The sequence below is a fragment of the Oncorhynchus keta genome, chromosome 18, assembly GCF_023373465.1.
Source record: "Oncorhynchus keta strain PuntledgeMale-10-30-2019 chromosome 18, Oket_V2, whole genome shotgun sequence".
Taxonomy (NCBI): domain Eukaryota; kingdom Metazoa; phylum Chordata; class Actinopteri; order Salmoniformes; family Salmonidae; genus Oncorhynchus; species Oncorhynchus keta.
The window spans coordinates 8,381,482-8,399,399 of NC_068438.1; the positions used below are offsets into that span (position 1 = coordinate 8,381,482).

General features: G+C 42.0%; 1 protein-coding gene across 1 annotated transcript in view; it reads left to right on the forward strand.

Annotated features, from left to right (window-relative positions):
• LOC118396819 (leucine-rich repeat and fibronectin type III domain-containing protein 1-like protein) overlaps window positions 1-17,918 on the forward strand; it is a 147,913-nt gene that overhangs the window by 68,014 nt on the left and 61,981 nt on the right. The window lies entirely within an intron of this gene.

The following is a 17,918-nucleotide window of genomic DNA, read 5'->3' on the forward strand; positions in this document are numbered from 1 at the left end:
GCTTTTTTCTTGTTCCTATCTGTGTGCATAGAACAAGTGTTCCTTGATAACAAATTACGGTGGAAATGTGGGTAAGTCCTGTGTAATTCCGACGATTAATGAATGTAACTGGGCCATCATTTCAGATGTAAAATGGTCCAAACACATCTGAAATAACAAATTGTGAAAATACAATGAGAAATCAACCACTTTAACAATAATTATACCAACAACGTTATGACAGCACGTCATTTCATAGAACAGAGGATGCTTTCCTGTCGACTTCATCACACTCCAAATAAGTGGTGGATTCTTGGACGGTCCACAGGTCTCTTCATGTTATGGGATATTTAGGGAGGATTTCCTCCCTGTTCTGATGCAATTTCCCCTCCTCTCTCCAGCACAGCACTATAGGGATGTAAAACTGCATCAGAGAGGTTTGCAGTGAGGGCTTTGGTCTTTTTCTGCTGAGCCTCCAGTCTCCATTTAACGAGATCAGTATACCATGTGGATGGGTGTTCATGCTCATGGCTCAAGGCCATGTGTCTGCAGATCACTTGAGATTAGTGCTGGCAGGGGTCTGCTCAGCTGGGTGACAGGATATACACAGACGCCTGTAGAACATCGGCTTCAGAAATGACATCACGGGAGAGAATATCAGCGATCATCACTCACATTAAGGGTGTTTCACAGGGTGCCAAGGGTCTCCAATTGATTTCAATGGTTAAGGCTTGATTTCCTGCTCCATCTTGGGTTTCTAAAAGGCGTATATTCACCATCACTGTGTCAAGTATCATGACTGTACATATGTTGGGGGGGGGGCATCACTTAATGTGCAGTCATTCTCGGGGACATCCACTTGAGTAATGCATAGTGGAACAACTCCTCGGATTGACTTTCGACAAATGTTATTGAGTAATGTGTATTTTTTTGCCCCTTCCTATACAATATGTCAACCGTTCACAGTAACAACCTCTCAGCTTAATTATTTCCAGACGATTTATCTCAGTGAGAATGACGCACTGTTTTGCTTTGAATGTGAAGCGAGCGTCAGAATAAGTCAAAGACAAAGGGAGCATGTTAGCTTTTAAGAATATAGAAATTCATTCTCTGGGTGGTGTTATTCATCACACACTGCTTTCATTGTCTGTGCACGACAAACACAAGTGAGATTTGGGTATTTATTGAGATGAGCAGAGACTGATTGAGGGGCCAATTGTATCAGGACCCAGATACAGTTCAAATAATATATATTTATTAGTAAAACCGGGGGCAGGCAAATGACAGGTCAAGGGCAGGCAGACTTTCTGTACTTTTTAGTCCAGGGCAGTATAAAAAGTACAGAAGGGCTGGTAGGCTCAGGGCAGGCAGAAACGATCACAACCGGGATAACTCGTGTCACGTTCTGACCTTAGTTCCTTTGTTTTGTGTAACTTGTGTGCACGTCTGTGGGTTACGTGTTTCCCATTTAGTGGGTTTTGCTGGACAGTTTAAGTCCCCGTGTTTGGGGCGTTTGTTTTGTTGTACGCCCTGTGTTTTCATGGGGTTGGCTTATGTTCGCCGTTTTGTGCATTAAATGAGCACTACCCTGAACTCTGACTTCTCACCCACTACACCCAGAACGTTACAACTAGAAAACAGCGGCTCAAGAAAAACAGGAGTACGAAAAACACGCTGGTCGGCTTGACGAGACAGGACGAACTGGCAACAGACAAACAGAGAACACAGGTATAAATGCACAGGGGATAATGGGGAAGATGGGTGACACCTGGAGGGGGGTGGAGACGAGCACAAAGACAGGTGAAACCGATTGGGGTGTGACAAATTGTGTCATTGGATTGTTTTCACAGCTCTTTTTTTTTCAAAGATGCGCTCTCTTTCATCATAGGAGTAGCATACCCATGCCACCTCTCTGTTTGTAAATTAGCCTACAAATCATATCTTGGGCTTCATTGATGTTGAGTGATGGCGCTGATATCCTGTTCAAATGAATACTCACTGAGAGCAAGTGTAATAATTAATTTGCCATGTTTTCAGTATTGTCTAGGTAAAATTAATTATTGTATTGGGACTTAACGATTGATCTCGTGCTGAATATTGAAAGGGGGAAATGGATAGGAAATGAACACTGCATTTCATAGTGGCATTTTTTTGAAGGCCAGTTAATGCAATTATATATCAGGCTGCTGATGCTCAAGGCCACAACATTAAATACAAATCATCAAGAACGTATTAAACCTCATTAAGCCTCACTTTGCCTTGAGATAAGCCATGTCGTGCTCACGTGTCGTGTTAAAACCTATTGCTACCAGCAACGCTGATTCCAGAAAACGATATCATCGCTAATTAGCTTGTGCTAACCACACTTTCCCCCTCCGTTAGTCTCTCATTTAGTCCAGCAGCGTGCACATCCACGGAAGGGATTGTGTTTTGTGTGAACACACGTGTCAACATATGAATGTAAAGATAAGGAGACAGGGGCGGCGAATGGTCTGAAAGTTCAAGACCATAATCTATTTCCATCCCCTATTTTATTACAGAGAGATTAAATAAATTAACATTTTGCCTTTTATCTGATACATTGCTGTGGGATTTCTGACTGTGAATTCCATCAAAGGGATGCTCAGTGATTAGCCAAGAGTGGAATGCGAGTGTTTACAATGCTGCACCACTGTATATTTAGGCTCTCTAAATAGGTCACGCAGTGTTGCAATCGCAAATGTCTTCTCCTGCTAATATGGCTGTTTTTGCCAGGAAAATCAATCGATAGCCTGCTGCAGATGCATCAGAAATGACAGTGCCTTCAGAAAGTATTCAGACCCCTTGACTTATTCCACATTTTTTGTTGTGTTACAGCCTCAATTCAAAATGGATTAAATTGCTTTTTTGTTTCTCTCACCCATCTACAGATAATACCCCAATAATGACAAAATGAAACATGCTTTAGAAATGTTGTCAAAGTTATTGAAAACACGACATGAGTATCAACACCCCTGAGTCAACACTTTGTAGAAGCACCTTGGGCAGATTACAGCGCTGACTCTTTCTGGGTTAGGTCTCTAAGAGCAAAATTTGTCCATTTATTATTTTCACATTTCTTCCAACTCTGCCAAATTGGTTGTTGATTGTTGCTAAACAACCATTTTAAGGTCTTGACATCGATTTTCAAGTAGATTTAAGTCAAATCTGTAACCCAGCTGCTCAGGAACATTCACTGTCATCTTGGTAAGCAACTCCAGTTTAGATTTGGCTTTGTGCTTTAGGTTATTTTCCTGTTGAAAGGTGAATTCATCCCCCAGTGTCTGGTGCACAGGAGGTTGGTGGCCCCTAAATCAGGGAGGGTGGGCTTGTGGTAATGGCTGGAGCGGAATGGATGGAATGGTGTCAAATGTGTGGAATGGTATCAAATACATGAATGCACATCTTACAAAGGTGTTTTGGGCTGCTTGGAAATTGGTTCTACAGTATAGTCTTTATCAAAGACTCCTCCACTAAAGTGCTTGTGGAAAATTGAGCAGTTCCCGCAAAGTGTAATATACAGACTCACAGACACAGTGAATGGCTGTCTTCTTTCAAAAGAATAAATGACGAAGCTCTGGGCAGGCTGAAGTGGGCCAGGGTGGGGTAGGGGTGGGGGATGAGAGGGGGGAGGGCAGGCTCTGCAATTTTGCTAGATGAGGCAAATTAAGGTGCTTAATTAAGCAATGAAACAGCCAAGTCTTTAATTATTCAACGCCTGCCAACCTTAACGCCATACAATACAGCCTTGGGCAGTATGGGCTTACATAGCCCAGTGACACACTACAGTCGGGCTGCTGCGTTAACCCTTTCTCTGTCCTCTCACTCGCAGTATTCCCGTTGGGTGTCAGAATGCCGCCTTATACCATTGTTGCCGGACCAAAATAGCAACGATCTAGTGTTCACGCTCGGAGATGAGGTTTGACTTTTACCTCAAACTGGATTGGGTAAAGAAATCCTTTCATTCTTGTTAAAAACAACGATTCATTTGTTGATTCCCTATACACTCAGCCTCATGCTCATTATCTTAGTTCAAAGTCATATAGATTAATCCTTCTCATTACTTAAACCCACATCTGGCTGACATGTCGGATCCAGCATCTGTTCCCTCCTCTCCCTCTGATGAACACAATTCTCACTTAATTGGGGAATCAAAAAAGCTGCTGTGTATTGCAGTAAGCCTACCTATCATACGAGTTATACTATGACCATGCAGACATTCAGTTGTTTCATCTGTCTGTTTCAAACCACACCTTGCAGTGTTCAGGAAGAGTGAGGCCTTCTGGTCAAATGGCCCAGCAGGGGAGAAAGACAAATGACCAGCGTCTGGAGAGCAGCCCGTAATTGAGCTGCGTTAGGTAGTACATTTCCTCTGAGGCTACATTTACTACAGCCCAATTTAGATTTTTTTTTTCACTCATTGGTCTTTTGATCAATCAGATCAGCTCTGAAAAAGATCTGACGTGATTGAGCAGAAGACCAATTATGGGACAACAGATCAGAATTTGGCTGCCTGTGTAAATGCCACAGATGTGTGAGGGGAACACCAAATGTTTCTATCTGCCTGGCCAATGGTAAGGGAGAGAAATGTGAGAAAGGAAGGCTGCATTTACACTGACAGTCCAATTCTAATATGTTTCTACTAATTGGTATTTTGTCCTATCAGATCAGCTCTTTTGCCCATAATTGGACAAAATATCAGATTTGGGCCGCCTGTATAAACACAGCTGAAGAGGCTCAGGGACTGGGATACACCACTTTCCCATTTTATACCTCATTATTCCCACCCTAGTGAGTGTGCAATATTCTGTGCATGTAAATGAGCATGCAGATGTGTCCACATGTTGTTAGATTTTGTAATGAACATGCTAAGTAGGGAATGCAGTTGCACATTGCGGTGTATGCTTTTGGTGTTTCCCATTTGCTTACAGTAACTGCATGCCTGGCTAGGTGTCAAGGGTGTGTGTGTGTGTGTGTGTGTGTGTGTGTGTGTGTGTGTGTGTGTGTGTGTGTGTGTGTGTGTGTGTGTGTGTGTGTGTCTCTCCTGTGCTCCTCTGGCATTGACCCTAAGTCATCCTTCATCCTCTAATTCCCTCTCTGTGCAGCAATGCGGAGAGTGGACACAGAGAATAATTGATCGAGTGCAGTAACCAACAAGCTGGTAGTTGCACTGAAGTCTGTGAATGACAAACACGACAGAAGAGTAAGAATGTCTCAATGCCAAAAGGATTTGTGATTCAGAGGAAAGACACTCAACAGAGGCGGCATTAACCTTTTAAAACAGCCTTGATTGGGTGAATATGGGTGAATATGAGCACATTCAATGAAAAATACAGGTTTAAAGATTATATGTATATATATACCTGTTGTAAATCTTCTCAGGGCCTGAACAGATTTGCACAGTGAAAACCAGCCACCGTATGGGGTGGTTTAAATCAAGGAAGAATATCTCATATCACAATTTCATATTAAATATTATTCTGCTGCCCTCAGCATGTATTTATAGTGTGATAATACTACCTTTGAGTGAGTTTCTCTCCGACATGCCCTGTGAGACATGGAAGCTGCACTAACTCCTAGCTCGCTACAGCATGTTTTTATCGTGGAAATCTATTCCATGCAGACTTGGATGCCCTTATCTCGCAGGGATTTCAACATGAAAAAGAATGAGTATTGGACATATTAACGAACGGTCTTTCAGTGTTTCTCCAAAGTAATTAACTATATTCCTTAGAAGGCAGGAGGTGAACTTTTAATGAGAAGTATCCCATTACTACACTAACCAGGGAAAGGCCGTGCAAAGGAAAAAGCTTGTTCTCAACATGTCCAGAAATGTTTGCTTCTCGACTTTCGTGATTTAATTTCACAACATTTAATACTGTTTCTCCACTCTGAGCTGGGGACCTGTAAGCAGTGTCTTGTGAAATTAAATCATGTTGCAGAGCCTAGCAGGAAAATGCCGTCTTCTGTAATTTAGCATTTACACACCAAATGAATTGAGAATTCATACCCCATCTAGTATGGAGTGCCAATAGTTGACGCTTAACTGACTTTTTAAAGACCCATGTGACTCAGTGAATTTTAATAGTCAACATTGTATCATTGTTGGAAGTTAAATTGCCATAGAGCAATTCATTCCTTTTTCAGGCAATACAGTAATTCAAAGCGGGGCGGCAGGGTAGCCTAGTGGTTAGAGCGTTGGACTAGTAACCGGAAGGTTGCAAGTTCAAACCCCCGAGCTGACAAGGTACAAATCTGTCGTTCTGCCCCGGATCAGGCAGTTAACCCACTGTTCCTAGGCCATCATTGCCTAGTTAAATGGAATAAGACAGATGTATTCACCTTACTTGGGCTACTAACACAATATGATGAGTCGTATCTCTGCCAAATGCTCCTAATCTCTCTACGTTGTCTTCAGTTCACAATGGAAGGTAGAGCTGTATTTAATTGTTTTTCAGTGTGTGGCTAATTTGTGGCAGTGATTGGAGCTCCCTGCAAGTGTGTGTGTGTGTGTGTGTGTGTGTGTGTGTGTGTGTGTGTGTGTGTGTGTGCGCGCGCATGTGTGTGGGTAGGTATGTGTCGAATCAAATAAAAGTGTATTGGTTGTGTACACAGATTTGCAGATATTATCACAGGTGCAGTGAAAGGCTTGTGTTTCTAGTTCCAACAGTGTAATATAATACAGTACATAGCAGTAAAAAATATTAAATACAAAACATATTCCAGAAAAATACAAATAAATAGTTATATAGGATGAGCCATGACTAGAATACAGTAGTTGAATCAGCATGTAAACATTACTAAAGTGACCAGTGTTACATAGGGCAGCAGTCTGTAAGGATCAGAGTAGAGTATCGGGTAGTAGCCGGCTAGAACAGTGACTAAGGTTCAGGGCAGAGGCTGGCTAGTGGTAACATTTTAACAGTCTGACGGGCTGGAGACAGAAAGTTTTTCTCAGTCTCTCGGTCCCAACTTTGATGCACCTGTACTGCCTCCGCCTTCTACATGGTAGCAGGGTAAACAGGCTGTGGCTCGGGAGGCTGAGGTCCTTGATGTACTTCTTGGCCTTCCTGTGATACCGGGCACTGTAGATGCCCTGGAGGACAGGCAGTGTGCCTCCGGTGATGCATTGGGCTGACCACACCACCCTCTGGAGAGTCCTGCAAATGCGGAAGGTAGAATTGCCGTACCAGACGGTGACACAGCCCGACAGGATGCTCTCCATAGTGCATCTGTAGAAGTTTGAATCTGAAGAAGTGTGAGTGAAAGTGTGTGTGTGTGAGAGAGAGAGATAAAAAGAGAATGCACTATGTTACTATTATGTGTTTTAGTATGAGTGGGTACTGGTATGTGTGTGCGCCCGCCCTGCGTTTAGTCTGTGTGTAAGGAAGCAACACTCCTCCGTTTGCCCTTATTTCTCTCGGTGTATCTACTCCTCCTGAGCTCATGGGGTGGGCTCTATGATATTCCTGATGAATATTTAATTAGCCATTAATATCATCAGATATGGGGCTCGTGATTGGAGGAAATCAATGTTGATAAGTGCTGCTGAGTGTCAATTAACCCCAATGCATCATTAATGCATTAATTCCCTTGAGAGGCCTGAATGATCCAGTTATTTTGACATTAGACCAGTCCAGGCTTGAGCGAGCTCTTTTAACTGCCAGACTGACACACTCCTAATCTTTCAAGACATTCCTAAGACTCCTGCTTTTGGACTTAAAGAGCAGAGGTGTTAATTAAGGCATGCATACATGCATTTAGTATCGTGCATTGATGTCCCATATTCCATTTGGCACGTGCACATTACATTGCCCTCACTGTGTTACCATTGGTACTGCAATATTGATGATTGCGTTAAAATAAAATGTTGCGGAAATTCACAAGAGGACTATGGCCCAATAACATTGTAATTTAACAAATTGCATATGGAGGCTATGGCAAGTGTTATTATCAACATTCATATAAAAGAGATTACGTAGACCGACCATGCCCAATTTATTATGAATTACTTTGTTTTGTTATTGGAGTGGCTCAGTGTCCTTGTGAAATGACATGTGCTTATCTATATTTATGACTAAATGAATATTGGATTCACCTTGACTTGGCATCATACAATTCCGTTTGGAGAAAGACATATTCCTTGTGATGAAGCTAAGCCCTTGAGTACACTTACATTCATAATTGTAAGCCCTATATCGACAATGACTGGTATCCTAGGGTATTTATATATAAGTCCTCATTCTTTCTAGAGACGTTTGGGTGTTTGAAACTCTGGGGACAACACCCTTAATGATCACCCTACACAATTCCCTTCGGCTGACACAGACACGGTAATTTACCACATGAGCCAGATTTCTCTGCTGTCTCCTTGTCCTTTACTAAGGAAGAGAAATGTAACACTAAGGAATGCTAATACAGCATACTGGTTCGCGCTGTGCCGAGGTAGCTAGTTACTTCGTTACGACAACAACAATGGGATGGAATTTCAAATAGCCTAGTACAAAGGCTTCCCACTAAGCACAGACGTCAATTCAACATCTATCCCACATTCGTTCACATTTCATTGAAATTATTTGGAAACGGTATAGATTCGACCAGTGTGTGCCCAGTGGGTTCTCTCTCTCTCTCTCTCGCTCTCTTCCTCTGTAATTTGTCTTTTTTCTTTGTTGCAACTAATTTCCTCCAAAATATAGTCTTTAGTACTCTTACATGGCCTGGATATTCACTGGCTTCATTTTGAAAGTGGTCCGTTTTTTAATGGGTTTCATTCCTTCCTGTAATGAGGTGATGGACTGAAATCATTTTCAAAGCAGTCCTGGAAAAGTACAGGCATAAACAACTTGCAAGAGAGGGCCCACTTCTCTTTCCCGTCATATACCCAAACTGAAGATAAAATGAACATAAGAGTGGTGGTGCAGATTGTTCTTTCTACAGTCTGAAGGACAGATGTCAGTGTCAGTACATACTCTTTATTTCTGTAGCCCGAAAAGGCACGCTTCATGACGCTCTTTCGAAGGATGCTATTCTTACGACACAGAATGTTCTTTCCATAGTCTTAAAGGACATATGCCACTGCAGAATATTATTTCTAGAAGTAGGCCTAAATATCTCATTGTCACTTCAGAATGTTCTTTCTTCTGTAATCTAAAGAACTAGTGCCAGTGTCATTCTTGCCACAGTCATAATGATGTGAGTGAGATGCTCTAGTCTGCCATTTGATGTGTTGCGAGTCGAGGTTGGTCAGGCCTACACCCCGATAGGAATCTGAGAGCAACGGGAGTGTAGTGGAGGCTGACATCAAACAGAGGTAGCGCCAAACACCATCACTCTTGACTGAGTCCCTATTATGCAATGCTATTACACTCCCTGGGAGGAAGATGAGGATGGGGTTGGGTGGGCTTCACAGGCTTTACAGTCCATCCGTCCGCACGACCTACCACTTGATCCCAGATCTGATCCCAGAGCAGCCATTTTTAACAACCCTGCTGTGATGAAAGTTTCAATGTGCTACTGCATGTGGGGACGAGAGCAATCTCTGGAGAGATGGAGGCCCCATTTCAAGGAGGCAGTTTTTCCAAGCTAATAATTGGGAGAAAGTGGGAAATTGGTCTTGAAGGATGCCTAGTTAGTATATTAAGGGGGTTTGAGTGGTGTGAGCGTGCCCCAGAGTGTTGAAGGTGATCATCCGTGTTGAGCTGCGGTGGTGTTGAAGAGCTCTTATGAACAAGCATTTGGACAAAATTACTGTTCTTAAGATTCCGGTTTTTCCAATCCCACAAAGAAAGTCCTTGGCCAAGAAGAAGATAATCATTCTTCTTGGTCTCTTATTTGTCTTTCAGGGTGAAGCAGCATCTGGAGGCAGATATTAATTTCTCTGCCATTTAAGCTGAAGGTTAGGTTCAGGTCACATTTGAGATCCGCTGACTCCCTCTTTGCACGGACTACGCAATGCAATATTATGTGGTACTATGCCCAATGTCACCCGACAACTAAAAACCAATATCTGACTATGCTAATGTATGCATCCTCACCAGAATGCTTGCATAATGTTAGCCTGCCTGTTATTAAGAGTCACTTCACCTGCTCATGTCTGTTATTATAATACCGGTAAGTATTCTTAAAGTTTTGCCCGGCCACGTAGAATTTCACCCATATGCAAAATCCAATCTCTCGCAGGAGGGGTCAATGAATTCAGAGAGCATGTTGAGGCTTGAATGACAAGCAATCTCTAGTGATAAGCAGTATAAGCGCACCGGCACGTCGCCTCCATTTCCCTGTGCTCAGATATCTCATTACCATGCTGAGCCTTATCAACCGCTCGTTGTAAACACCTCTGTATGCAAATGAATATCTACACTGGCTGGAGTTTTAGGCATGTTTTTGTTTAAATATGGATGTCGTTCCAACATTTTCTGTTCAGGGCTTCCTATATTCTGATATATGTTATGTCGATCCTCTTATTAGACCTAGTCTAATTACCGAAGAAGATGTACAAAATATATACAAAAGTATGTAGACAGGCCTTCAAATTGGTGGATTCGGCTATTTCAGCCACACCAGTAGCTGACATGAAATTGGTTTGAGCATCCGCATGGCCGAGCATCCGCACACAAGCCTAAGATCACCATGCGCAACGCCAAGCGTCTGCTGGGGTGGTGTAAAGCTCGCCACCATTGGACACTGGAGCAGTGGAAACGCATTCTCTAGAGTGATGAATCACCCTTCACCGTCTGGCAGTCCAATGGACGAATCTGGGTTTGGCCAATCTGGGTTTGACGAATCTGGGTTTCGCCACCTTCCCGGATTAATGCCAACTGTAAAGTTTGGTGGAGGAGGAATAATGGTCTGGGGCTGTTTTTCATGGTTCTGGCTAGGTCCCTTAGTTCCAGTGAAGGGAAATCTTAACTCTAAAGCATACAATGACGTTCTAGACAAATCTGTGCTTCCAACTTTGTGGCAACAGTTTGGGGAAGGCCCTTTTCTGTTTCAGCATGACAATGTCCTTGTGCACAAAGCGAGGTCCATGCAGAAATGGTTTGTCGAGATTCGTGTGGAAGAACTTGACTGGAACCTGACCTCAACCCCATCAAACACTTTTGGCATGAATTGTAACGCAGACTGCGAGCCAGGCCTGACTTGTTGCTGAATGGAAGCAAATCCCAGCAAAAATGTTCAAACATCTAGTGGAAAGCCTTCCTCGAAGAGTGGAGGCTGTTATGGCAGCAAAGGGGGGACCAACTCCATATTAATGCTCAATATTTTGGAATGAGATGTTCGACGAACAGGTGTACACATACTTTAGGTCATGTAATGTATTTTGTAAGCTGAATATGGCCAGTCTTCACCAATTACAAATGCAACTAGATAGCAGTCATACTGGATAATAGCCATTCTGCATTGTACATCACATGTTCCATGACAGTGTCTTTATTCAATTATGTAACTGTCCCTTTTATAAGGAGTTAATGGAATCTAATGTGGTGTGCCCACCATTCCAAGGATATTGTGACTCATAAACTGTATTCAAAAGGTCCATTTAATATCCTGTATTTCTTTATTTGATTGAATTTCTAAATAAATATTGCATAACTGTAACGATGTGCACTGAGAGTCGGGAAGCAAGTTCAGGGAGTGAGTGTTTTAATAAAATAAACGTAACATAATAAAACATTTAAAAACAAGAACCTCGAACACCGCACAGACAAGAAACAGAAACAATGACGCCTGGGGAAGGAACCAAAGGGAGTGCCAGATATAGGGCAGGTAATCGAGGCAGTGATGGAGTCCAGGTGATTCGGCGCGCAGGTGCGCATCACGATGGCGACAGGTGTGCTCCATCACGAGCAGCCTGGTGACCTAGAGGCCGGAGAGGGAGCCCTATATGCATGACATTTCACCACGCCCAAGGATTGTTGTACAATCTGCCCTCCTTTCCAATATGTACCAATAGGATTACAGACGGCCTTGTAAAGAACGGCAAAGTGTTTACTGTTACCCCTCCCACCCATTTCCCCTTCACCAAGACAATGTAATGACGCAAGGCTAAATCATTCTCAAGTAGACAGAACATGCACATTGGAAGAAGTAGCTAGGACTCGGAGGAAGTTGTGCAATACAATCTGTTCCACTGACTAGCCTTGTCCTGATGTGGCTGCACTTGGCAAAATGACTGCCAGAGATTCAGGGGAGGATAACAACTTAACGAGGGATTGTGGTTTCAAATCCCTATCTTTCGTCTGTCTCGTAGAATGAAGTCAGTTCTTCCATGTACTTACATGTGCCATCTTTCTCATAGACAAGGGAATGTGGGGCATTATTAGGGAGGTAATTAACTAAAGACTGCATGACAGTAATTCAGTTAAGTGCTCTTAGATGGTACTCTTTGGCAGCGGTGTAAATCTCTCAGTATCTGAGATGAATACGGCATGTCAGGGCAGACGAGAGAAATAAATGAATGCCTACAGGGGAGTAGGTAAAGTCTTGAGCCCATGCCGACGTCCTGTCAGAAAGACAGGGTGTAATTTGATGAGGTTTTCTGCGTCGGCTTCCGTAGGGGAGTTGACATAAATCACAGGAGGAGACTGAGCTCCCTTTGAAGAGGTGAAGACGGAGATAGAAAATTATATCTGGGCTTTGAAAGTGACACATTATTTTGGGCTTCTTCTGAATCAGTTCTCAAATGATTCAAATCAAATAAGAGAAGTGGTTTCTGGCTGCACACTGCTCTCAGTGATGCAGGTTGATTCAATGATATAATAAACACCACTACAATCCGCGGACCCCAAACCGATACAATATAGCATGTCAATTGATCGGAAAACCGATTCAAACGTTCCGAATCGGCAGTGAATGTTTTTTTGGTGGGCTCGTGTTACATTCTCTCTCATCAACGCGAGGCAGGTGGCATGCTCCTGCTTTTCTTCAGCATTCAAATGCTAAAATGGCTTGCGTGATATTTTGACTTTATTCGTTTATTGACAACTTATGTAATTAGCCAGGTTATTGTATTTTACAAACTGGGTGTTTTGAGCCCTGAATTCTGATTGGCTGAAAGCCATGGTATATCAGACCGTATCCCATGTGTACGACAAAATATTTATTTTTACTGCTCAAATTACTTTGGTAACCAGTTCATAATAGCAATAAGGCACCTCTGGGGGTTTGTAGTATATGGCCAATATACCACAGCTAAGGGCTGTGTCCAGGCGCTCCGCATTTCGTCATGCGTGAGAACAGCCCTTAGTCGTGATATATTGGCAATATACTGTAGCACGCCTCCTCGAGCCATATTGCTTAATTTAACTATGCACTCTTGAAAATTGTGTTTTACCTGAATAAAAGTAAGCTACCGGGGAGACAACCATTAGCTGGCTCTACCTGATGAACAGGGCTTACAATGTATTTTATTTTGATTGTTCAGGTTCACCATCAGCAATAGTTTTGGTAGTTTTGCTTAAAGCAATCAGTGTGTATGGTCGTTTTTAGATATACAGTGGGGCAAAAAAGTATTTAGTCAGCCAACAATTGTGCAAGTTCTCCCACTTAAAAATATGAGAGAGGCCTGTAATTTGCATCATAGGTCAAATAAGATCATTGCAAAAACTTCCAAATGATCAAAACCTTTCAGATTTTGAGACGGGGGTGAAATCCAAAGTTGTGCTGTACAGTAAATGTATTGGCTATGTCATAGCTAATTTATAATATTGATACAGTACCAGTCAAAAGTTTGGACACACCTACTCATTCAAATGTTTTTTCTTTTTACTTTTTAGAATATTAGTGAAGACATCAAAACTATGAAATAACACACATGGACTCATGTAGTAACCAAAGAAGTGTTAAACAAATCAAATTATATTTTATATTTTTTGATTCTTCAAAGTAGCCACCCTTTGCCTTGATGACAGCTTTGCACACCCTTGGCATTCTCTCAACCAGCTTCTCCTGGAATTCTTTCCCAACAGTCTTGAAGGAGTTCCCACATATTCTGAACACTTGTTGGCTGCTTTTCCTTCACTCTGTGGCCCAACTCATCACGAACAATCTCAATTGGGTTGAGGTCGGGTGATTGTGGAGGCCAGGTCATCTGATGCAGCCCTCCATAACTCTCCATCTTGGTCAAATAGCTCTTACACAGCCTGGAGGTGTGTTAGGTCATTGTCCTGTTGAAAACAAATCATAGTCCCACAAAGTGCAAACCAGATGGAATGCATATCACTGCAGAATGCTGTACTCCATGCTTTACGGTAGGAACCACAGATTTGTTTATTTTATTTATTTATTTCACCTTTATTTAACCAGGTAGGCTAGTTGAGAACAAGTTTTCATTTACAACTGTGACCTGGCCAAGAATAAAGCAAAGCAGTGCGACACAAACAACAATACAGAGTTATACATGGAATAAACAAACACAGTCAATAATACAATATAAAAGTCTATACAGTGTGTGCAAATGAGGTAGGATAAGGGAGGTAAGGCAATAAATAGGCCATAGTGGCGAAATAATTACAATATAGCAATTAAACACTGAGGTGATAGATGTGCAGAAGATGAATGTGCAAGTAGAGATACTGGGGTGCAAAGGAGATTCTCCGTTCACCTACTCTGCGTCTCACAAAGACACGGCGGTTAGAACCAAAAATCGAACATTTGGACTCATCAGACCAAAGGACAGATTTCCACAGGTCTAATTTCCATTGCTCGTGTTTCTTGGCCCAAGCAAGTCTCTTCTTATTATTGGTGTCCTTTAGTAATGCTTTCTTTGCAGCAATTCGACCATGAAAGCTTGATTCACACAGTCTCCTCTGAACAGTTGATGTTGAGATGTGTCTTTTACTTGAACTCTGTGAAGCATTTATTTGGGCTGCAATTTCTGAGGCTGGTAAACTCTAATGAACATCCTCAGCAGCAGAGGTAACTCTGGGTCTTCCATTCCTGTGGTGGTCCTCATGAGAGCCAGTTTCATCATAGTGCTTGATGGTTTTTGCAACTGCACTTGAAGAAACTTTAAAAGTTCTTGAAATGTTTCAGATTGACTGACGTTCAAGTCTTAAAGTAATGATGGATTGTGATTTATCTTTGCTTATTTGAGCTGTTCTTGACATGATACAGACTTGGTCTTTTAGCAAATAGGGCTATCTTCTGTATACCACCCTTACCTTGTCAACTGATTGGCTCAAACACATTAAGAAGGAAAGAAATTCCACACTTTTTAATTTAAATGCATTCCAGATGACTACCTCATGAAGCTGGTTGAGAGAATGTCAAGAGTTTGCAAAGCTGTCATCAAGGAAAAGTGTGGCTACTTTGAAGAATTTCAAATGTAAAATAATATATTTTGATTTGTTTAATCAAGGAAAAGTGTGGCTACTTTGAAAATGTGTTTTACACTTTTTTGGTAGCTACGTAATTCCACATGTGTTATTACATCATTTTGATGTCTTCACTATTATTCTACAATGTAGAAAATAGTCAAAATAAAGAAAAACCCTTGATGAGTAGGTGTGTCCAAAGTTTTGACTGGTACTGTACCTTAATAAAATTTGTTCATCTAATTTGGTAATAAGTGGGTGATGGTGATTTCAAATCCAAAGTGTGTGGGGGGGGGGGGGACAAAAAACATCCCTAAATCAGTAGTGTGGTGGTAGATGCCTAGTTTCTGTTATGGCTCAGCTCAGGTGCCTTACATCGTACATACACCATACACATACAGTACATAATTTACACACACACACACAGATCCACACAAATACAGATCCAGTTCAGAGGCCCAGCTCATGAGCTCAGTCCGCAGCAAATTTTAATCTAGAATGGAAAATGAATGTGTTTATGCAACAAATGTTAGTCATCAAATTGTATCTTATCGAACCGCATCGTTCTCTAATCAAACCGAATCGCACTGAATCATTTCAAACTAAAATGTATCAAACAGATGTGATACAAAACTCAAAAGATGTTTTACTGTGTGTGTGTCACCCACTCCCAGATCGAAACTGAAAACTGTCTTTTTGGGTGCACCACATTATCTGAAAACCAGGAAAGTAAGCAGAATCCTGGACTTGGAGAAAACTCATTTCATTTCTTGGTGATGCGATTTTTGGCCTGTGACAAAATAAAAAGTCTGTCTTCAAAACTGACTGGTGGAGATTACTGCTGTCTGGAGTGTGGCGGAATCTGTCTTTAGTGGTTGCCTGTGCTTGTTTCTGTTGTAAGCCTACCTGTACAGGGAATGTGATTGTGTGATAAACCTTCTACCTTGTTTCTCACCCACTTCCCAGACGAAGCAGGGGGGAAGCATGCTTCACCCCCATCTTCACCCCACCTCTTAAAATAGCAGCTATCACGTCTTTGTTTGACACAGCTCATCTCACCTCAGTTATCCCGAGATACCCTGGCATGAGATCGAACAGACGTCACACTGCTTTTCTCTCTCCTTTTCTACCTCTCCTGTTTCCCCTTCATTTTCAATTTTCCTCTGAAGCACTGAACGGCATTTTCCAAAGTTTCTTCCTACAAATCTATCTAGAACCTAATGCGGTTCTTCGGCTGTCCGCATTAGTAGAACCCTTTGATTAACTATTTTTTGTTCTGGATAGAATCCTTTGGTTCCAGGTTGAAATGTTCCACAAATGGTTCTACATGGAACCCAAAAGGGTTCTACCTGGGACACAAAAATGGGGTCTCCAATGGGGACAACCCTTTGAGAAACTGTTTTTCTAAACGTTTATGAGCTCAAGGTCACCTGCCTCCAGCCCACTTTACCGAGGCGATTGTGGCTCGACTGGGCGACGCCATTGTGAGTGCAGAACTCCTCTAATTGAATTCTATCTCTGTGGTTGATAGAAATTGATTGGTGAATGAGACTCAGGGTCTGTTGCTTGCCTTACGTAATGAGGGTCAATGCCACCCCCCTTCCACCTGCAATTCAAAGCCGATTGAAAGCTCTTAATGACTGTAATTCTATTTGATATATAGTGAGTGCATATGTTTCTGGCAATAATCAAACATGTTTTATGTGATGCTGTGTGGTCAAACTGTGTAGCATTGATTATCCTCTTCACTGTGTACTTTGTATTTTTCCCATCCACTAATATTTACAGACACAGACAGACACACACACACTCTCTGTATTCACTCCGCGGAGATGCAAGGTTGAGTTGAGGTTGAGTGTTAAGAAATCCTGGCATGCTTACTGTTCCTCTCACGTCTGGATTGGAAATGAGAAATTATAGAATTGCTAAACTCCAGCTCCCCTAGTTTACTCTCCAAAGTTTTCCTGAGAACAGCTTAGGCTCCTTTCCGAATAAAGCTTTGAAAAATACATAATTTCCTTCCAAATCCTGATTGAATTAAACCTCTCGACATAGGCAAATAAAATGACTTGGCCAAAGTCATGATCAAAGAGGCTAGAACAGGTGAAGCCAACGATGAATGTAAACCTAAGTAGTATTTGTGCATGGCATATCAAGGCTGGTTCTGCCATACAAAACCAGACATTGTCTTTAACATTTGCCAATGGCAAACATCATGTTTACCATTATGTGTTTCTATATTCAAATTAAATGTACACCACGTTTACAAAAATATGTGGACATCCCTTCAAATGAGTGGTTATTTCAGCCACATCTGTTGCTGACATGTGTATAAAATCGAGCACACAGCCATGCAATCTCAATAGACAAACATTGGCAGTAGAATGGCCTTAGTGAAGAGGTAACTGACTTTCAACATGGCACCGCCATAGCATCTAGTGGAAAAACCTTCCCAGAAGAATGGAGGCTGTTATTGCAGCAGGGGGGGACCAACTCCATGCCTTAATGCCCATGATTTTGGAATGAGATGTTCAACAAGGAGGTGTCCACATACTTTTGGCAATTTAGTGTATTTTGTTGACATAACCGCTGGTATGATTGACTGAC